This window comes from Lactuca saligna, chromosome 5 (assembly GCF_052625555.1).
Source record: "Lactuca saligna cultivar CGN05327 chromosome 5, ASM5262555v1, whole genome shotgun sequence".
NCBI classification, from domain to species: domain Eukaryota; kingdom Viridiplantae; phylum Streptophyta; class Magnoliopsida; order Asterales; family Asteraceae; genus Lactuca; species Lactuca saligna.
In genome coordinates, this window is record NC_136421.1 from 230,206,060 (window position 1) to 230,229,934 (window position 23,875).

A 23,875-nucleotide genomic window follows, 5' to 3' on the forward strand; every position below is an offset into this window, starting at 1 on the left:
TTTCAAGCATCACCATTAGCAAATAGGTTCCAACCTATCGATTATCGTATAGAAGACTAGGGAAGCTGAGATTGTAGTGGCTAGTATAAAAAGGCACATGCAAGCGTCTTCCGTGCACTTGAACCCAAGGGTTTTAAGAGGTGTTAGGAGGATCATTACAAGAGTAACAATTGGAACACTATAAGGTAATTGTCCCAGAGAAACGAGGAAGATGGATTAGACCTAAGAAACGTTTTTATTGCTACATTAGTAATACCCACTTATACCATTTAGTTACTCGTGTGCGTTCCTACACAAAATTATTCTAGTCACGACCTTATCATGTTTTAGTCATGCTATGCAAGAAGACCACTTATGGTAGGCACAACTAGTAGTGCTATGATAAGAATGTTGAAGGTCATTGTATATGACAAACAAAGAGTATCTTCAAAGTCAAAACAAGCTAAAAGTCATGTAGGAAAATCCATCTTAGACTTTAGCTGGTTATGAGCAACAAAAAATGATGGGTCTAACCTAAGTAGAGGAGAACCAACCCTTAAGGAGAAAGTGAAAAAAATTAGTTCGGCTTTCAATTTCGACGTCAAGGTCCAGGAGAGTAGCAGCACGAGTAAGCGGAGGTTGTTAGTTTCATTAAGTGAGTAATAGAAAAAGGAAGTTTTCTACTAGACTACCCATAGGCTATGATTTTTGTGCTTCTCAAGGAAAGGTTAGTCTTTCCTCCCTAATGTCATATAGGATTTAGGAAATTTCCAAATTCCCAGGTATGGCTCAGATAACCAAGAGAACCATTTTGGTTCGTACCTTCACGGATGAAGGATATATCCTCGTAGTAGAGGATCAAGAATTCAATAGGTGGTGTGGTTTTCCATAGAAAGTGTTGAGTACTCAAGGGATACATCAGACTTAAAAATCTTAGTTAAGCTTATATTAAGAAATTAATTGCCCTATGCCATAAGATGGAAACCATAGGATCGAAGTCAATGAGAAATTGTTTTTGTAGTACGAACGTTTCAAGCTATCGTATAATACTTGCATAGAGGCGCCTAGAAAAGGATCATTTAAGATGGACCCTAAGAGGTGGTAGTACTTTCCAAAGGTTGCAAATATAACAGTAATATACATAATGGGATTTATGGATCAAGTTGTTGATCCAAGTTCAAACAAGTAGTTTTAATGTTATCAGTAGTAGTTAAAATTAATTAAGAGTACCTAGCGTAAATTGACAAGAGTTAAATTTTTGGAGTAACTCGGCGTTAAAACTACATAAGCAGTAGTATTTGTTGGAGATTCAGTTGTAAAAACACCTTGCCAGATGTCAATAAAAGATTGACTTGCAAGGAAAAGATTTAAAGATTTCTTATGAGGATTAGAACTGCAATAAAACTGTAGAATAATGTTGAGGAGTTGTTCAAGTTTTTAGGATGCAAGGTTTTAGTTGGAGATAAAGAACACAAAAGGATCCTAAGTGACACATTCATTTAGTTAAGATTCACGTTAGATAGATCGTCAAGTGCAGCTGCATATATGTCATTGCTCTCCGGGGAGAGCTATGTATTTGGTATAGTTATTCCTTTAGATAATAAGCATAAGAATTAATAAAAAAAACTAGGATGAAGGTTCAACAATCATAGGATAATTTAGGATGGCGAATAGACTTTAATCTTTTGATGGAATATATTAAGGACCTCTAATCCGTTGTATTCTAAAAAGTTTAAATAAAAAAGATTTGTTCTGATATCGAGGAAGAATGAAGATTTAGTTCCTTTAAAGATAATTGGATAATGGCTGTGAGTCTTTAAGAACACCGAAGGGTCGAACATGAATCTTTAGTCCTAATAAGGATGATGATAAAAGCAGTCTAGTATCGTAATCCTATTAGTTGGATAATGTCATGATGTATCGTGAGCGGACAAAGGGACGAATTGCACAAACAATAATTGTACCTTGATGTTGGAAGAGTAGTTAGAGCCTTGAGAGAATATTAGTGGTGACCTAGTGTTCATTATAATCTATTAGGTTAGAGGATATGCAAGCCTTATAATGAGTCTATCACCAATATTAGAGTATTGGTTCCAGAGTCTCGAACTAGTAAACCTACTAATATAGTAATTTCGGTTGAAATTCAGGATGTTGGAATACCTAAACTAGGTTGTAATCTACATTTATATGTGTTTTAAGGATATGCCATAAACCTTTTAAAGTAATGTTACGAAAGAGTAGATTCAATTAGAATGTCGTAGAATAAATTTCCATATGAATCACTTTATAATGAGTCAACTGTGTTGACATTTCACGTTTGAAGGCAATCATCAATCGTAGCATGTAATTTATGGAAGTCCAAACCTATAAGGATTTGATCTCAATGTCTCTAATAGGGTGGCGTACAACAGCAAAAGGAGCAAGATTTAGGGGATGAAATCTTTGTAATAGGGGGAGAGTTGTAACACCCCATTTTCATATTCCAATAGAATTCAATATAATAATCATTTATAAAATTTGAAGTAGAAATATATTACATTTTAGACAAATTAATCATCATAAACATGTAGAAAAAATCAATACCATTTCCGTAGATATATAGAAAGCTTGGATCCGACTTCGAATGAAGAATTATGTGTTTTTGAAGTTTTGCGATTAAATCGACACGACTATGTGCATCGTAAAATATGAATCACAGATAGATTACTTATTAGATTTAGTGATATAAACAAAGGCCGTATTATTTGTAAAACCAAGAGCGTACATATAGAGAATGTCCAAATCTAACTTTGTATGATGAAGTTATGATTTTTCCAAGTTTCAGCATAGTAGTGTGCCACATAGAAACCGAAATTAAGATCGGTCGATTGTTAAGAAAAAAACTCTAAATGATAACTGAATATCTCGTCGATATAGACAGTCGAGAACGGAATCCGTATGAAGAAGTTATGAATTTTACACGATCATTAGCAGTATAATCTTCGTAGACTATTAAATTTAATATCATATGAGAATTAGCCTATGGAGTCAAAATGAAAGTTGTAGTACTCGTCAATAGCTATGCATGGATATAACGAACGTTGAAAACGGAGCTCATACGTGAAAGATATGATTTTTAGAAGATACACGATTTTACCTGCTAAGGGGCGACGCTACCAATTCTGGGACTAACACATGGTGAGACCGGCTCCACCCAACCCACCTACCACAAGGGGCAGTGCGCCTGGTAGGTAGGTGTGGCGTGCCTCCCCCTTTTCTTGTGTATAAGTAGAAATCAAACATCCTATTCTTCCTCACACCATATTCTCTTCTCTCTCTTGTTCCTCCAGTATGATTTTTGGAGTTTTTCGGGAGTTTAGAAAGTTTCAGTTTAGTGAGACCATAGAGCATCGGAGGTCAGGAATTAGTAGCTTTTGGTTTCGAAGTTCTTCTTGTGAAATTCCTAGTTTTCGCTAAAAATTCTCTGTAAGTTAGGCTACACTTACCACACTTAAAGTGTAACTTGTATTTATATTCTTAGTCGTTGTTATGAATGTATATACAAGATTTATCAGTAGTTCCAGTTATAAGGTTGACTGATCTACTTATGGGAGAGGTTTCTGAATGGTCATGTTGGTTTGGTTATTAGATTTCAGAAAGGCATATGCCAAAATGGTCATGCCTCCCAACTGTATTACAGATCTAGATTTCAATACCAAATTGCTATAAGTATTTATAAGTTATAGTATTATAGGTAATACTTGTTAAGTGTGTTACTTGCTAGTTGGATCGCCTAGTTAGCTATCAATTGTCTGAGTAAATATCCAGGTGATTTTTCTCACTATATTATGTTCTTCATTATATATCTTCTATATATAAGGATATAGTTTCCATGTAGTATGAAATTAGGCAAGTTCTGCTAGTTACATGTAGTGTTGGATTGTTTTCTAGGATATATATATATATATATATATATATATATATATATATATATATATACATATGTGTGTGTGTTGATATATTATATCAGGAGCTGAGGGAAGCCCAGCCATGAGTCGAAGGCCAATAGACTCACGATGACTCACTACTAGAAAAACAGCCTTTTACGACGCTCATTGCGCGCCGTAAAGGGCTCAGACGACGCGCAAATGCGCGTCAAGGAAGGCCCTGTCATAAAGAGAGACGACGCGCTTTTGCACGTCATCTATAGACGACGCGCATTTACGACGCGCAATTACGACGCGCGTTTACGACACGCAATGCGTATCAAGAAAGGTCCTGTCATAAAGGAAGACGACACGCATTTGCGTGTCATAACCTTACGACGCGCGTGTTAATGACACGCAATGCGTATCAAGAATGCCCTTGTCAAGAAAGGCCATGTCATAAATGAAGATGACACACATTTTTGCGTATCGTAAATTTAAATGTTTAAAAAAAAATAAATTTATATATTTATTAATATTTAAATTAAATTTTCATTTAATTTCTCATAATATAAATAAAATACCATATACAAAAAATACAATCCATTGCATAATATAAAATAAAATTTCATACTCAAAAAATAAAATAAATTGCACAAATTATAATGTCATACAAAGAATCATTCAAATGTTAAACAAAAATAATACATTGCTAACATGGGTTATACATTCCTATAAAACTAACAAATAATCATACAACTCTGTTTCTTACCAGAAACATTTCATGTTATTTGTTTCTGCCAACGTCTTGTGTGTGTACCACCTGCTTAATGTGTACTAGAAAGAAATGCCAAACATGATTACAAGTCTCCCTTAATCTTGATTACTCACCTGCTTAAGTAGAATGTTGTTGTTGAGAAGGTTACCTAGCAACAGAGAAAAACACAACACCTCTTCCAGCAATAATGTCCATAATAAGTGTAGCTATTTGAGACATGAGGACCATAGGGTAAACTCCCAATTCCATCAGTTCTCTGGCTCTTTTCACAGTTTCAGTTGTGTTTGATGACATTGCTAACTCCAGAAGTTCCAATAAATTCTCATCAGAGACAACTCCTACCTACAATCAACTCCAAAAGAATTAGTAAAAAGTTTGAATAAAAAGTTACATGGATCAAGAAACCAGTAGATTAGATACTTACAAGTTCATTTCCAGCCTCTAAAGCGTCTGCATCTTTTTCATTACTTTGATTTACATCATCACCATGTGCATTTTCTTCCATCACTATATCACCATGTGTTGTATTAAAGGGGCTTGTCAGTTGATCACCCCCAAGTTTTACAAACTCGTTTATCTGCATAAATTTAATAAAAAATTGCAGGAATTCTCAAAAAAATCTCATTACAATGTGCAACTAAATTTAAAAAAAAAAGGAAAAAAAAGACTTACCCATGTGATTGCAGTTCAACAGGTGAATTCATCAGGGGAAGATGCTCTTTGTACAAGTATTTCTGCCATGCGACCGTAATCTGCAGACTTCATCAGTACCACTCCTAAAGTCAGAAATTTACAAATAAATGACAAAATTTGCTACTAAAAAATATGAGGTTTAATAAATATATTACACATACAAAAGTTAGATAGAGATACCTCAAATATCAAGTCCTTTCTGGTGATCATGCCAATCACACGAGAAGCACGTGGAACTACAAATATATGCATCAATCCTAATTGACGGAATAGATTAGGACTTTTAGTCCTTAGAATACCAGCTACATCAACAACTTTCACCACACGAGTGAAGTAACAAACCTATCAAGTGTACAATCAATCATTACATGCAAATATCAAACACAAACGTAATGTTTGGTTATCATGGAATAGGGATGGAATGAATTTTTTTTAATAAAGAACTTTTATTTACAGATACACAAAATTAAACATAATACAACTCATTAGAACCCAAATAAGACTTTAATATAAAAGATAACTTTCTAGTTATTTTTAGGAATAAAATTATGAATTTGTTTTCTTAATAAAAGAGATTTGTATCAGTAAAGGCTACAGGGATGCGTACTTTCATTTTATGGTTTCATCCAAGATAGTTGATGCACCACCAATAATCTTTTCCATTGGTAGTTCCCAACTGCTCAATATGTTTCCAGCCATATAATGAATGATGCGAGAATATAAATAAATGGACAAATTGCAGGAGATGTACTTTATGTCCATCCAATTACAACATTGTACTTTCTTTTGTTTCATATCAAGACATCATACTTTGAAAATTACAAACCAACTACTGTTCCAGACAGTATGAAAGCAAATGACCAATTTGCCCTTTCTCCCAACAAATACCCATCAAGCTTTTCCATCATTCTTTTCCAAAATGTGATTTTTTTTGTGTGTATCTAATAAAAAACATCTAAATGGAACTTAACAAATCTATTCTGGAACAAGAAAAAGCAGCTCACGCATCGATTTCTTTTTAACTGATTAATTTTAGATAAACAAGACACTGACAATAAAAGAGAGATAATCAAAAGGAATCCATTAAAACAACAAAAACAAAATCATATATAACTCTATGTAACCGATATGATTAACAATTCATAATAATAATAATAAGATAGATAACATGAGAATTAAAGAAACAAAAGCTTAGCAATAGACTAGACCTGAGCAGTGCCTTCAGTAAACTTAGGATCCTCACACCTGTAACTTCCATTAGGTCCAATTCCAAACCCTCTTGGATCTGCAAACACATTTTCCAGCAGTTGGCTTCTTGAAGGAGCAGGGCTTTCATCTACAAACTCCACAGCTTCCTCAACCACCTCATCTATCTTCTTCTTTATCGCCTTTAAATCTGCTTTACTTGCCAATTTGTTTTCAGTCAGGTATTTCTTCAATCATGTTATTGGATCCCTTATTGCATAATGAGCCTTCTCAGCTGCAATTCACAATACAAATATACAATCACAACAAATTTCAATGTTATGTATATACAAGAGTAAAAGACTAAAAGCAACTCACTTGGGTCACGAAGCTTATCAGGATCATCCAAAGAGTGTCCTCTGAATCTGTAAGTCTCACATTCAACCAAAGTTGGGCCTTCTCCTCTCCTATCTCTCCCAATAGCCTCCTTTGCTACCTCCCTCACCTTCAACACATCCATGCCATCAACATGGACACCTGGCATCCCAAAAGATGGACCCTTCTTCTAGATTTCTAGATCTGAAGTTGAACGCAGATGGGACATCCCAATTGCCCACAGATTGTTCTCCATCACAAATATGATAGGCAATTTCCATAGAGCTGCCATGTTCAAACACTCAAAGAACTGCCCATCATTACAGGTCCCATCTCCAAAGAATGCCAATGTCACATGATCACAATCTGCTTCTTTCAACACTTCTCTCCTGTACTTGCTACTGAATGATGCACCTGTGGCAACAAGGATGCCTTCTCCTATAAAGGCAAGCCCTCCAAGAACATTGTGTTCAGTAGAGAACATGTGCATGGATCCACCCTGACCACAGTAACACCCTGTTTTCTTCCCAAACAACTCGCTCATCATAGCACGAGCAGGCACCCCCTTGCTTAGAGCATGAACATGATCACGGTAGGTTCTCACAATACTATCCTCTTTCTTCAACAGATTGATGAACCCTGAGAAACAACTTCTTGCCCGTTGTATAAATGGACAAAACCAAACATTTCCCCCCTGTAATACATCTGAGCACACATGTCCTCGAAATCTCTCCCCAATATCATGTCCTCGTATACTTCTAAACCTTCTTCTTTGGTGAGCAGCTGCAGAGTAAAATACAAAAATCAATTTGTTGGATCCCATATCAAACACGGTTTTTGATCAATTAGACGTCATGCTGATGACGGCGGGTTTATGGAATCCGGGCCTGAAGCGAAATTCACAAATAAAAATGCAAAACAAAAGCAAAATCGAATACCTAATATTTGATGTCTATTTCCTTTAGTTTGGTAATCTTGTCAAACACAGATCGAGGGTAAGTAGTTTGATGAAATAATTGTTTAAGCTCTAGGTCTGAAGCCAGACAAGGTGTCAATTTCTCAAGAATGATAAAAGGATACAGAGAAAAGGGAGATGGGTAATAGAAAATAGTAGAAGACGGTTAAAGGCTTACACGATATGGAGGTAACCAAGAGAACAATCACCTTTAAGCTGCAATACAACTGTTGCCTCCTTTCCAACATTGTACACCTGTAAATTTTCCAATTATTTGACACAACATATTATCTAATTTCATAAATCCTGAATGAATAAGAACAAATCTTGAAAATTAGGAGTTCTAAGATACCTTAAAAGTGATAGGAAAGATGCTCTGTTTCTTGTGCTTGTGCTTGAAACTGTTAAATAGAAATGTAGAGATAAAGCCCAAAACTGAACTGGAAGCCCTAGCCTGAACACATCAATAAGAACACAATTATGAAAAACTGAAAAATCAAAAATCGAATCGGTCACCAATCAACTGCAGGTGGGTTCACTATTGAATCAATAACAAAATGAAAATGAAAATGAGGTGAACTGACATTCCTGCATAGATACATGGGGTGAGGTTCAAACTGTATGTAGGATTGGATAATGGATAATATAAGCATCATCATCATATCATATGGTATAAAAGAATGAAACCTAAGCTGTGTGTAATGAGTGTCCAGATCAACAGCTGCCCTTTGCTCTGGAGTTTTGGCCATCAAGAAACGCATTGCAATGGATAAGGTTTGACGATCAAACTGCATCAACCATTTTCACTATAGTAGATGATGATATCAGTAATCAGTCAAATATATATTATATTATTTCATTGTAAAACTGTACAGCTGGTCAGTGATGACCCAACTGCCAAAAGCTAATAAAAATTAATGAATAAATTTTATGCTTTCTAAATGAATAGATTAAGTGCCTCATCACCAGGCCTCAAGAAAGCAAACAGGGCACATGTAATGGCATGAGTGCCTGAGAAGAACTGGACTAAAGTTTGTTAAGTAAATTGAGAACCTAATAAAAATGGTGGGAAGAACAAATGAATGATTAAAAATGGAAAACCTGTTAACAAATAATTGTTGATTCAACACCAAAATTTTCTACAAAATCTTGGTCTAGGGCTTCTCTTCCACCTGCTTCTTGTCTACAAAATCTTGGTCTAGAAAAAAATTAGCTGCGAAAACAAAAGGATTTAGCAAGATAGGGTTCTGGTAGAAGAATGAAAACATAGGGAAAAAAATAAACCGAAACACACCTTAATAAGACATAGGGCTTGTAAATTAGAGCAATAGAAGAAGTAATCCTAAGGTCGTCGGACCTGATGTTGTCGGCAAGGGGAGAGGAGGTGAGATCTTGTAGTGATAGTACCTGAAGGTTTCTAGTTCGAATGATTTGGGCTCTGTGGAACCTTGATGCGAGGCCAATCATAAAGCATCCTAGTGCTTCGTCGCAGTGGAAGGTGCATTATGAGTGTCGATTCGCTTAGGTGGCGAAGCAGCAGCAGTGGTGAAAGTTAAAACCCTAAGTCGTCGGTTAATAGAGAACAACATTACATGCTTCCTTCTGCAGACATTTACACCAATTTCCCCTTTCGTCTCTCACTCTAGAAACCCTAATCCCTCCGCCACAATGAACACCATTACAGTTTCCATGGCGCCTTGAAAGCCCTAACTTGAATCTCTTGATCAGAAGCTACTGAACTCCTCAACCTGCACACACACGCTGACCATGCTAGATCTACCACCGGAAGCTTTTTGAAGATCGTACGCGGGATATATTTACAAATTAAAGCCGAAAAATTAGAATTCATCGGAGAGATGGTGGTATATGACATCGCCGGTAATTGATGATGCCATGGAAGAGGATGAGGGGTGTAGGATTGGGGTTTGTTGTTGTTGGAGTTATTTAAAGAAGCGTATCTAGAAGGAAGCAAGTCAAGGAATAGTGCAAGAAAACTGTTGGCGAGTATTCTCAAGAACAGCAGAGAGATGAAGAAGGTGAAATTACAGCAACGATGAAGTAGATGAATGGAAATCAGAAGCCCTTTTTCTTGATTGAGATGATGAAGTCGAGAGATGGAGATGAAATCGTAACCTTTGATCTTTGATTGAGAAGTTGCACAACAGTGTGAGGAGAATGAAAGATGCGTGAAAATGCTTAGGGCAGGGAGGGTAGCGGGCTTTTCTAATTTTTTGGCTTTTCTTTTCCCGCTTGTAACTAAGGAACGCGGGTTCATTAAAATTATAAAGCGACACATATAAAGGGCGCGCATTTAAGGTACAGCGCCCTCCGTGTTTTTAATTTTTTTTTCTTTTGACACTAATTTAAAGGCGCGCAATAATAAGTGACCTAAATCCTTAAATTTTCTGAAGAGATGACCCTTTTTTAATGTCACTCTCGTTTGCGTAACATAAATTAATGAGTGTCGTAATTTGCGCGTCGTAAAAGGATATTTTTCTAGTAGTGACTAGCATTATGCTAAAGGCCAAAGTAGCGGACCAACTTTATGATGAAGGAAAAAAGGGTGGACCAACTTCGTGCTGAAGGCCAAGGGCATACCAACTTTATGTTGAAGGCCATTATGTGTATATATTGTATATGTATTGTAGAATATGATATTTTGGGGAACTCATTAAGCTTTGTGCTTACCCAGTTGAATATAAATGTTTTCAGGCACTTCATTGATTCGTGAGAAGTGCAAGATTCGACTATACACACGAATTCGCAACTTGTTTCCGCATAATGTAAATATACTATGATTATTTGAATAAATAAAAATAAAAATAAAATTTGGGTTGAAAATCAGGATGTTACAAATTTGACTTTTATTTAATAAAAACACACTGGTGTATGTTTATATTAAAAATTCACTATAAGAAGTTATCAACATGATCGGTCCAAAGAAAATAAAATACAATGATCCAATTCGGGTATCACTCTCACTTTTCTTTGATCATTACTTATTAAAGAAAGTTACATGCAAAACACATATAAAAAAGGATAGTTATAAAGAGCTTAATGAGTTGTCCTTAACAATGATACACATAATTATTATGATATAAAAATACACCATTATTCAGTGTATGGTTTCTCGAAACCCGTTTACCTATTAAAGTTTACATTTACTCATTACTCAACTCATCATATTCTTTTTCTATACTCCATCTCTCTTTTTCTCTACTATCAATGTACTTATTTACATTCTCTGTGTGTGTGTGTGTGTGTGTGTGTGTTTGTGTGTGTATACATACACACACACTATATCTTTCCTCATCTTTATACTCACACTCTATCTCTCTCTGTGTCTATACTTCTCTTCTCCATTACTCTCTCTAACTATCTTTATCTCTATTAATATGCTTCATTTACTATTCCTCTTTCTCTTCATCTCTCTCTCCATCTCTCTCAATTTTTTCTCACCACATCTCTTTCTTTCTTTCTTTCTTTCTTTCTCTCTCTCTCTCTCTCTCTCTCTCTCCCTGACACACATACACACACACACACACTCTCTCTCTCTCTCTCTCTCTATATATATATATATATATATCCCTCTCTTTTTCTCTCTCTATGTATCCTTACCCCCCCCCCCTTCTCCATTTCTCTCAATATCTCTACCTTTATGTCTCCTTCCTCCTATCTCAATATCTAAACTATACTAACTCGTTAACTCGTATCATACTCGATTATTTATCTTAGTAATACTCACTCGTTAACTCGTATACTAATAAACAATTATATGTCTCAATCATTGTCATTTATTAACTCATCTTTTAATATTCTATTTTTATTTCGAATGTACTCATTATGGATATTATACTTCACAATATATCTCAATCTTTCTCATCTATTTACTCAAATAGTAATAAAGAACTACAATTATCAATTATTATATTTAATGACTCATTTAGCATTGGGCAGGTAACATTCTTAATTATCACAAATACCTAACTCATACGATATTAATAAATAACAATTCAAAAAATGTATTCAACTCTAAATATGTACAATAATTATCACATATGTAAGTATCATTAATCTAAAGAGAGGTATGGTTACTCACTTGATTAGTTAGTGAAGACTAACTATTATTCTGGTCTCCACCTCATCGCTGTTTTCCAATTCATCACTTGTCCAACGCTATTTGGATAATATATCAAGTTCATTAGAACTTGTCTAATCTTATAAATGTATCAACTAGAGTGATTAATTACCCGATACTAACCAAACTCGGTAACCAATTGTCACCAGCTACTCAAATTTCAAATATAATCACCTAATGCCTCAACCATGTAAGTTGTTAACCCGATAAATCTCAGTAAATTAGGGTATTTAATCCGTAATGACCAAATTAACAATTAACAATTAACAATTCACTAGGTTCGTAATAGGACCATATCTCGAAATCCTGTAACACATAAACTTAATTATGCAATAACGGTATAAAAGATACCATAGTTAATCCCATAACTCAACCCTTGTATCCCCCGCACACCAGTATAACTCTTTAGTTATAAGCCTTCAGGAAACCTCTGAGCCACTCCCCCGACCGCATGTTCCAAAAGCTTTACAACGATAAATATGGATTGTGTGTGTCTGTCTGTGTGTATGTGTGTGTGTGTGTATATATATATATATATATATATATATATATATATGTATATATATATATAGAAGAGGGTTCAATTGAGAAAAAAGGTTGAGAATGGGGGAATCATTCTCAGCCATTCAATCATTTTTGCTGCAAAAGCCTCCATCGTACCAGCAGAAATGGGAAAGGAATAGACATGTGTTTTCCAACAAAACATATTTCCTTAAACTATGCTAATCATTACCTTAATATATACAAAAACATAGTTTTTCCGTTTTTTTTAAAATTTTTACGAAGCTATTTTTATCGAAAAATGATTTTAAATATACCAAAATTCATGATTTTTTATTCTCTACAAATAGACATTCATATTGATATAGTTTTAAGATAAAATAAATTTTTTTTTTATATTTTCAGCTATCGTTATTCATAAGTAAATAAAAATGAATCAGATTTTTACTACAGTACATTCGTTATTCACTTATGAATAAAAACTATGATTAATTTTTCTTTTTTACAATTTAAGTATCATTCATATATGAATATAGAATATACTAAACATAGTATATTAATATTTAAATATTAGACGATTCATTCACTTGTGAATATTACATACTATATTCACTTGTAAATATTAGATGGTATATTCACTTATGAATATTAGATAATATTTTCATATCTGAATATTACATAGTATTACATGGTATATCACATGTGAATATTACATAGTATATTCATTTGTGAATATTAGATGATATATTCACTTATGAATATTACACAATATATTCACATATGAATATTACATATATTCACATATAAATATTACAAGGTATTTTCACAAAATATATATAATTTTTATATGTTATTCACATATGAATAACATAAGACTTGCATATATTTTTTTTGTTTTAATAATCATGTACTCAGAAGACATATTCATATATGAATATAATGTGGTAATTTAGTTTATGCATTTCATCAAACAGTTGGAGTGCATACAATTTAACTTTTTTTTTTAAATGTTAAAAACATGATATTTTGACTATTTAAATCTTAAAAAAGAATAGATTGATAGAGAATTATATGAAATTTTTCAAAAAAAAAAAAAAAAAACGATATGATCTTTTTTTAACCTCAATTTTGAAGTATTATTTGATAATCAATATTGAATGAATGATATGAAGTAGATTTTTGTTGATTATCGATGATGTTGTTCTAATAACGCTAGGAGTATAATTAATCATAGATGTTGAAGATATGATCGTATTCAAGCACAATTGAAGGTTGAATTAAAAGAACCAAAAAAGAATTTTTATTGTTAACTACTGAATCGTGTTGATTATTCACGAAGATCGATGATTGATTAGCACTAGATGATGTTGGTGATGGTTTAATTGAAAAAATCTGGATGATTGTTGAAATGATTCACATCTAAGATTGATGATAGGTGTCATAAAAGTGTTCACGTTTTTTTCACTTCAACTTCATTATCAGCATGTAAAGCTTTTGTATAATGATTCACATGACACTTTTCAGTTGGGAGTGTCTCTCCCAAAAACAACATGTCTATGAACTTTGTGGTATACTCATCAATTGATAAATATTATTTTTTTCAAATTAAAGAGCTCGTCAACTAGCTTTTCCACATCACGATTAGCACAATCTTTTGCCTTTATGCAGTTCACAAATTCATCTCAGGTCATTATTGCCTCTACATAATCCCTAAGTGTCTGACACACTATCTCTCACCAAGCAACGGATTGACCATTTAGTATTTGAGAAGCGTACAAAACCTTTTAACCATCTCTACGACCGACGACAATAAGAGTTCGAGCAATTTTGATGATGCATTTCATAGTTATTTTCGGATCCAACTCCCTTCATATTCTTTTAGGTGGCATGTAGGCCCAGCACACACGGTGGGCAACAAGGGCCGTTGCGTAGGATCTTTGTCTGTTGGCGGCCCAAAGATTCTAGAGTGTGTATATATATATATATATAGGGTTGAGTTCATGTGAGACAATGATATTTTGTGAGACATGGGGACAGAATCTGAACCACTAATCTATAATAATCTATGGGTAGAATTAACTCAAATTAAAACAATAGAGGCGGTGGCAATTTTGCAATTTGATCAAACTTCAGGATTAGAGGAATGACACAGAGGGGTAGTTTTGACAATATACCTTTTATCCGTCAAAATAATCCACCGTCATTCAATATCTATTCATGTTACATCTTGCTTCCTCCAAAAAAAAAACCTCTTCACAGAAGAACTCAAATTTTATCTCAATTCAGATTTGTGCATTCAAAACCCTAGAAACCGATTCATAATCTTTCATCTCTTTCTAAATTCAAAAATTTGTTTTTGATTTTAATATGGCTTGCACTTCACCATGATAAACACGTTGAAACAATCAGGGAAATGCCTCATTCTACATAAGCATATTATGATTATACACTACTTCACTTCGCAAAACAGGTATTAATTCAAGCCTTTATAGTTCATATTGTGTAATTAACCTGCTGAATAATTCTTGTTCTACATATTCTAATTTGGAAAACCCTAGTCGGTCAAATCAAAACCCTAGATCGTATCCACATTTTTAGCCATTCTCCAAATCAACTCAATGTTTCTCAAAAAAAGTTAATTTCGCTAAGTTTGTGTCTTCTATGAGATTTCTTCTCATTCTTATTCTACTTTGCACCGATCTTCCAGAACCCCCAATAAAACCCTAAAAATCGATTTTGATTCACTGTCATTTTGATTTTAAACGTTTTTATTCATATTCTGATCTTGAATCATGGTTCTGACAATCCTTCAACTGTTACTTCTTCTCATGATTCGTAGTTGAGGAAGGATTCTTCTCATCAGGTAATAAATGATTCCATTGACTCATTTTGGTTGTTAACAATTTCAATGTTAATAAATCTACAATCCAAGCTATGTTATTATGCATAAATGAAGTTATTCACAAAATCTGTAGAGATATTCTTGGAATTTGAATTATAATTTGATTTAATATCTTAGTTTGTTTGGTTTATCTTATTAGTTTCATACTTCTAGAGTCAGTTAGGTGTTTGGTAAATTTAGTGATCGCCCGCTAGGTGTTCGACATAATGCACTCTGTATTGATTTCATATTTTCTGCAATAAAGTTGTTATTGAAAATGATAGAATGTTATGCAAACATAACTTGCTTCCTAAATTGATTTTATATGTTATTTTGTTTGAGTATTTGGATTATCTAGTAAATATTTAGTGAAATGTTATTTGATAATTTGATATTATAAGTATTCTAGTTTGATAAGTAATATGTTACTTCTTAATTTGACTCAGATGTTACTTTGTTTGATAAGTTAGATGATCCAGTAAAAATATTAGTAAAATAGTCTTTGGTAACTTAATATTCTAGGTATTATGATTTGTAAAGTTAGGTGTTACTTCATAAATTTGATTTGAGATGTTATTTTATTGATTAACCAGATGTTACTGCTTACTCTGATAAGTCAAAACTAAAATACATTTTGAGAATTTGTTATTCTATCCTGACATAATTGAATTCATCTATTTATGTTTTAGTTTGATAATATTATATTCAGATTTAGATTCTACATAATGTAGATTCTAAATCATCTCTTGTAATAGGCTTTAGGAAGTTGTTAAACAATTTATTCTAATTAAGGAATTACTTTTCTGAAATTTATATTGTAGCTATGGTTAGTGTTTAATGCAGATTCACTATAGCTTGGGCTAGAAATGAACTTCTTTATTGTAGTTTCAGTTAAATACTTTTGAAATTATTTACTGTAGCTAGGATTAGTGTTTGATACACATTGAAAGCTAATGAAATTTATTTTGATGTGTTCTTAATGCGATTCTGATGTGTTCTTAATGCGACAGATGGAAATTTATTCTGGAACAATAAGTGGAAATGTGAAATAATGACTTGGGTAAAGAAGGTTTTCTGCAGAATAAGAAGCATACAAAATAGTTATGCTTTGACCAATCAGACTCCAATTCCATAAGAAAGTAACTGACAAAGCAAAGGAATAGGGAAGGGTTGATAAGGATGGTCATTAAAAATGATGAAGGAATGGATCGATGCAAGAAACATACTGGAAGGACGTGAATAATTTTTTTTGAATATTTGAAAGTCTTTGATTATGAATGACATAGTAGTGTTTTGTTCGTTTAAATATTGGTTATCTTTTTTTAGTTTTGAACAATAGCAATGGTTGTTTCAATAGCCAGTGAATGTTTCACAAAATAATAGTACTAGTTAAAAAATAGTTATGCTTTGACCAATCTGAAATATCATACTTTTTATGATCAAATGTTCATTTTTTGTTATAGTTCATGTACAATATTCTAATAGAGTAATGTTATAGGTTTTCTGTACATTTATAATATTCTATTAGAATAATGTTAATATTCTAATAGAATAATTTTATAGGTTGTATTTTCATGTATAATAATTTTATGTGAATAATGTTCTATGTTTTAGAATATTAGAATATTAGAATATTACATATATTAGATTTTTATGAATACTGAAATATTAGAATATTTTACTAGAGAAAAGTGGTCCCATGGTCTTACTGTCTCAAAAAAATTGACATTTCGAACATTCTATTAGAATAATGTTAAATTTTGTTGGTTTTTATAGATTTATATGTAATGACCTTTTTACAAAAAAAAATGATATTATAATTTATAGATATATGTAATGTTAATAAGACTTAATTATTATGTATATGTAGAATATTCTGATAGAATAATTTTACAGGTTGTATGTTCATATATAATAATAATTTTGGAATATTGTTCATGTATAATAATTCTTTTGGGGTTTGGAAAATGTGATCAAACAAAACATCTTAACTTGGAGCAAAAAGGGAAGAAATGGAATGATGACTGTTGAATTGATAAAATATTTAGAAGTGTTTAATAGTTAATAAATATAGATTATCCTTTTTTTTTTTTAATTGCAGCTATGTTTTCTATATTTTAAACAACATGAACAGTTGAATCTTTGCTAAACAGTAGTTATGGTCTGAAGGTTTAAAGATTGGTGAATGTTTAATAAAATGATATTATGGTTCAAGAACGGTTATGCTATAAATAATAATACATGAAATTTGTAGTTAATGTCGTATAATGTTAGTAATATCTTTCACATACTAGATAAGCTTAAAATTAAAGTCTGTATGTACAATATTATATTAAAATAATATTATATGTTTGTCATTATAAAAAGGAGATGTATGTTATTCTAATAGAATAATGGTATGTGTTATTTGCTATAAAAAATTATAGGCTAACTGCAAACATGTATAAAATTAGAATATTCTAAAAGAATAAAATATGTTGTATGTACATATAGAATATTTTTACAAAATAATGTTATAGTTTGATCGGTAACAATGCACCAAAAACCATAAAAAATATTACATTTTTGTGACATATAAAATCTATTACATATTTATTAATCTTGACTCTTGTAGTTGAAAATTTATAGCTTGAAATATTCAAGTTCCTTTCAAGTTGAGTTTCATCAGTTACAACTATCTGCAACCATAAATGAAATAATTATTAGAATCAAGTATGGATACAATCAAAGATCTGAAAATGAAGTCTATGAGTGATTATACATCATAATAATGTATTATGTAATGTAATTGATCATACAAGACACAATATAAACACTGAAAAAAATACTCTGAATTTAATAATCTTTCTTAGTACATCCCCTTACTACACATTAATAAGAATAATAAACATTGCTAAAAGAGATATCCAACCTTTTGTGTTTGATGGAAATAAATAAATAAATAAATAAACAAAACTATAATAATGATCATATTCTAAAAACATCTGATGTATATCATGCACCTGAATTTACATATTGTAAATTTAAGAGCATATAGTCTTCTTTAGCACAATCCTTTTCTGCAACATAAGAAGAGCATATTCAAACCAAACTATGCTAAAAAGACATCTCCGGTATTTTTATGTTTGACAAAAAAAAAAACATGTTTTAACGTAACTATGGTAAATATAATAGAAGTAGTTAACATTACATTGTTTTATACCAATTGTGACTCATATTTTAAGAAGTATACTCCAATTCTTAAAGAAGACATTAGTTGTGGGCAAGAGGAATGATGCATCAAACTCTTTGTTCATTCAGGATTTTCATCAAACACATAGAATGCATGTATAGTTTAAGAGACTTTGCTAGAGAAGAGTAACTGTTTTGTACATACATTATTAGATTGAAAATTTAAGATCTAGGAGTAAAAATAAAGCTTAAAGGGGCTGAAAATCGATCTCGATCTGATGACGATGATGATGAATAGTTGAAAGAGCTTACCAGGAAGCAAAATCGAAGCTTGAAAATACTGAAAGTGGTATGAATCTTATGATCAATTGCTAACATCGGTTTATGTAACTTGATGAAAGCATATTTCGGTGAAAAATCTATATCAATCTAGTTCTGAAGTTGAAAATCATCAAATGAAGGGGATAAGATCTGATTCCGAAGAAACCTCCAATTGCTGAAAACGATTTCAATCGAAGATATCAATTGATGATCAGTTGCTCGTGAAAGCTTGAAATCGATGATCAATTGTTGAAATCTCTTCCAATAAGCCTGTAACATCACAAGTCATCGCAGCGTGAGTGACAATTAACGTACAAAACTCAACTTTTTTGCTTCTCATTCAATCAAAATATTGTTGCGATTGAGAAAACCATATGAGGAAATCAACGGATGAAAGAGCGAATCTGATTTTGTTACGTTGATTAAGAAAAGATCATGTAAATCAGGGGATTTCATTATATGATTAAAAGCTGACTAATCTACCCTTGAGTGTTTAATTAAGCGCTTTAATCAGGGTTTTTTTGTGACATCCCCAAAATCTCGGCCAGAAAAGACCGATTTTCATTTATGTTTTTAAATAAATTCAGAGTAAATCCTTTTGATTTGAAAAAGTTGCGGAATTTGTTCCCAAAAACAAAACATGACAAAACAATGTTTACCAAAGCATTTCATAAAAGAAATGTATTTTCATTATAATCAAAACTCGGGATGTCATGTTCCGATACAGACCAATAAGCATAAACGAATACATTACAAGTCATATAACAAATATAAACATATGCAGACTTGCAAACAAAACAACTTGATGGTTCGTCCATCTCATGCCCTTCCGCCACTTCCTATAATACAAATAAAACTGAGTGGGTCAGGCTTGGGAGCCTGGTGAGCATATAGGATTTTCAACCCACAATAAATAATTAAATTAATTATTATCAACCAACAATAACCCAGTTACCCATTCCCGTTATTCTCACTTTACGTCCCTAAAATAACTAACACAAGGGACCTAATCTAAGAATATTTTCATCGGGGTGACAACACATGCTGCCGGGGTTCCTCAGCAATATAAGTCAAATAAGGCAACCATGAGGGGGATGGAATACAGCGAATGAACACCCAAGTTCATTAACACCTATAGGTTATGAGCATACTAGCGTTCCACTGGACTGTCTAGAAAAGTCCGTGGTCGTCATCTAAATTCTGCTAGATGACTGGATCAAAACAACAACGAGGCCTCTCATCTGTTTATTACACTCCAACTATCTACCCATGTTCTACCCAACATATTAGTAGATAAAAACATACATTTTTATACATATTTTCAAAACCTGTATAGCATGCTTGATCAATACATTTTCCATATAACAGATGAGGCACACACACATAACACGTATGTCATATAGAAATAATCATATCTGTAAGATAGAAGAAAGTGAATATACATTCACACACATAACACGTATCTCGTATAAAATACTTCGTAGTTATACGATATGAGAAAGTAACAACACATTCACACGTATAAACGACAATAAACTTAATACACTCGAACCATACTTGTATTATTATTGCGTTTATGAAAGGTAGTATACACTCACTTGATCAGAAGATGATCGGACAGCACTACGGCTTGCAAAAGTCGTAATCCTCAGCAGATCTGGAAGATCTCTAGGAAAATCGAACTTCTCGCGGGCAGAGCTTCGGTTCGGAAACCGCACTTCTCGGGATCTTCGGGATCTCGGGACTCGCTTCGGGACTCGGGAATATTACCAGGGCTTCGGGATGGCTTCGGGGGTAAAAACGCAGAGCTTCGGCACAAAAACGAGAGGAAATTAGCAATTAAACCCGGAACCCTCGCATCCTATTTATAGGAGGTTGGAAGCTCCTCGTACGCGGGGCGTACGTGCCTCAGAAACGTAAGCGCATGCGTCATCCGAAGTGTCGACACTCTTCGGAGTACGCGGGGCGTACTCACTTACGCGGTGCATAAGTCGGATCGGATCGATGACTCGCCTTCGGATAAGGCTTCCGAATTTTGATTTAAAAATAAATACAAATTAATTAATAAACTTCGGAAATTCATATCTTCTTCATACGAACTCCGTTTTCGACGTTCTTTATATCCACGGAAAGGTGAGACTACGCTCTACAACTTTCGTTTAGACTCCGTCGGCTAATTTTGACCTTATTTTTATTATTTATTTTTAATAGGCCGGGACAGAAAATTTCGTTATAAATTCATAACTTCTTCGTTTGACGTCCGTTCTCGCCTAACTTTTTATCGCTTTGAAACTAACAACGAGATCTTCAATTCTAGTTTAGATCACTAAGGCTAAATATCGCTCTAACGTAAATTTCACTTTTTACGTTAATCAGCGGTGCCGGTTCTGTCGCGAAACTTCGACAGGTCATAACTCCTTCGTTATAACTCGGATTTCGGCATTCTTTATATCTTCGGAAACCTTGTTTCAACTACTACAACATTATCTAAAGATAGCAAGTTTATTTTACACTTAGATTTTGATGCTTATTTTTATACTTAATTAATCAAACCATATAATTAAGCAATTAAGCACAAAACACATAATACTCAAATAATACAATCTTATTATTTCAGAACGGGTTACAAAGGTTAACCTAGACCATTACATTGCTAAAAATGGCAAGCCCAGAAACACAAGCATTACAATTCTCCCCACCTTAGAATGATTCTGTCCCCGGAATCACACCTCAACAAACAAATGCGGATAGCGACCCATCATGTCACTCTCCGTCTCCCAGGTGAGATTCGGCCCATTCGTGTGTTTCCATCGGACAAGCACTAACTCGACCATCTTGCGTCGCAACTTCTTAGTCTTTCGGTCAACAATTGCCTCTGGTTCTTCAATCAACCTTTTGTTCTCATCGATTCTCAACTCAGAAATTGGAATTATATCGGGAACTTCTCCCGTGAACTTTCTCAAATAACACACATGAAAAGTGTTGTGAATTCCATTCAGTTCTTCGGGTAATTTGAGCTTGTAAGCTTGGTTCCCAATCCTATGAAGAACTTTAAACGGTCCAATAAACCTTGGACTCAACTTTCCCCTTTTTCCAAATCTTATAAGTCCCTTCCACGGCGAGACTTTAAGCAAAACCGAATCCCCAACCTCAAAAGTTATCGGTCTTCGCTTCTTGTCAGCATAACTCTTTTGACGATCTTGAGCTGCTAACATTCTTTCCCTAATTATTTTCAACTTTTCAGCAGTTTGATGAACCATCTCCGATCCCATAAACTGCTTTTCCCCAGCCTCAAGCCAACAAGACGGCGTACGGCACTTTTGTCCATACAAAGCTTGATAAGGTGTCATCTGAATGCTCGAGTGAAAACTATTATTATAGGAGAATTCTACCAGTGGTAAATGTTCATCCCAATTACCTAGGAATTCCAAGGTACATGCTCTCAGCATATCTTCAAGTGTTTGTATCGTTCTTTCACTCTGACCATCGGTCTGCGGATGGTAAGTTGTACTTAAACATAACTTGGTGCCCATTTCCTCTTGTAGACTTTTCCAAAACCTCGAAGTGAAACGGCTATCACGATCCGATACAATCATTAACGGAACACCGTGAAGCCTCATAATTTCTTTCACGTAAGAATTTGCAAGCTTTTCCATAGACCATTTCTCCCTGGCTGCTATGAAATGCGCACTCTTAGTGAATCGATCAACGACCACCCAAATCATGTCGTGACCATTCTTTGTTCTGGGCAGTTTAGTGACAAAATCCATAGCAATGTCTTCCCACTTACCCATAGGCACAGGTAAAGGTTCTAAACTCCCGTACGGTTTTTGATGTTATGTCTTGACTCTCGCACAAGTTACACACTCAGCCACATACCTTGCAACATCAAGCTTCATCGTCGGCCACCAGTAGTAGGGTTTCAGGTCCCTATACATTTTAGTGCTACCGGGATGAATCGAATACATGGTCTTGTGAGCTTCTTCCATCAGAAGATCTCTAATTCTTCCTGACTTAGGTACCCAAATACGATCTTGGAATACCTTCAGTCCATGACCGTTTGTACCAAACACCAACGTTTTACCCAAACGTTCCTCCTTTCGGTCATTTTTCTCAGAAGCTTCCTCTTGAGCTTTCTTTATACTTTCCACAATGGTCGAGACAACTTCAATTCTCAACGCTCTTGGCCTTTTCCTTTCAAGATTGACTTTCCGATTGAGAGCATCAGCAACAACATTAGCTTTACCGGGATGGTAAAGTATCTCATAGTCGTAGTCCTTGAGTAATTTCAGCCAGCGTCGTTGCCTCATATTTAACTCTTTCTGATTGAAGAGATATTGTAGACTCTTATGATCAGTGAAAAGTTTGCACTTCGTGCCATAGAGGTAATGCCTCCATATTTTCAGAGCGAAAACTACCGCTGCCAACTCCAAATCATGAGTCGGGTAGTTCTTTTCATGCTCTTTCAGTTGTCGAGACGCATATGCTATCACCTTTTCTCTTTGGGTTAAAACACAACCCAATCCAACCCCAGACGCATCGCTATAAACAGCAAAGTCTTCAACTCCATCGGGTAGAGAAAGTATCGGTGCCTCGCATAGCTTCTTCTTTAGCTTCTCGAATGCTTCTTTATGCTTCTCACTCCAAACATAAGTAGCTCCTTTGTGAGTCAAGCTGTCAACGGAGTACCAATCGAAGAAAAGCCTTGGATAAACCTTCGGTAATATCCGGCTAATCCTAAAAAGCTTCAGATCTCCGTGGGACTTTTCGGTTGTTCCCACTTCATTACAGCTTCAATCTTTGCTGGATCAACCATTATCCCTTCTTGGTTGACCACATGACCCAAGAATTGGACTTCACGAATCCAAAAATCACATTTGGAGAACTTTGCATAAAGCTTATCTTTCTTCAAAACTTCTAACACTTCTTGCAAGTGTCTGCCATGCTCCTCCTGGCTTTTCGAGTAAATCAGAATGTCGTCGATGAACACTAT

The 23,875-nt window shown here is 34.0% G+C and overlaps 1 pseudogene; it reads right to left on the reverse strand.

Annotated features, from left to right (window-relative positions):
- Positions 1-6,538: 6,538 nt before the first annotated feature.
- Positions 6,539-12,374, reverse strand: LOC145046338 (pyruvate dehydrogenase E1 component subunit alpha-3, chloroplastic-like; annotated as a pseudogene).
- Positions 12,375-23,875: the final 11,501 nt, after the last annotated feature.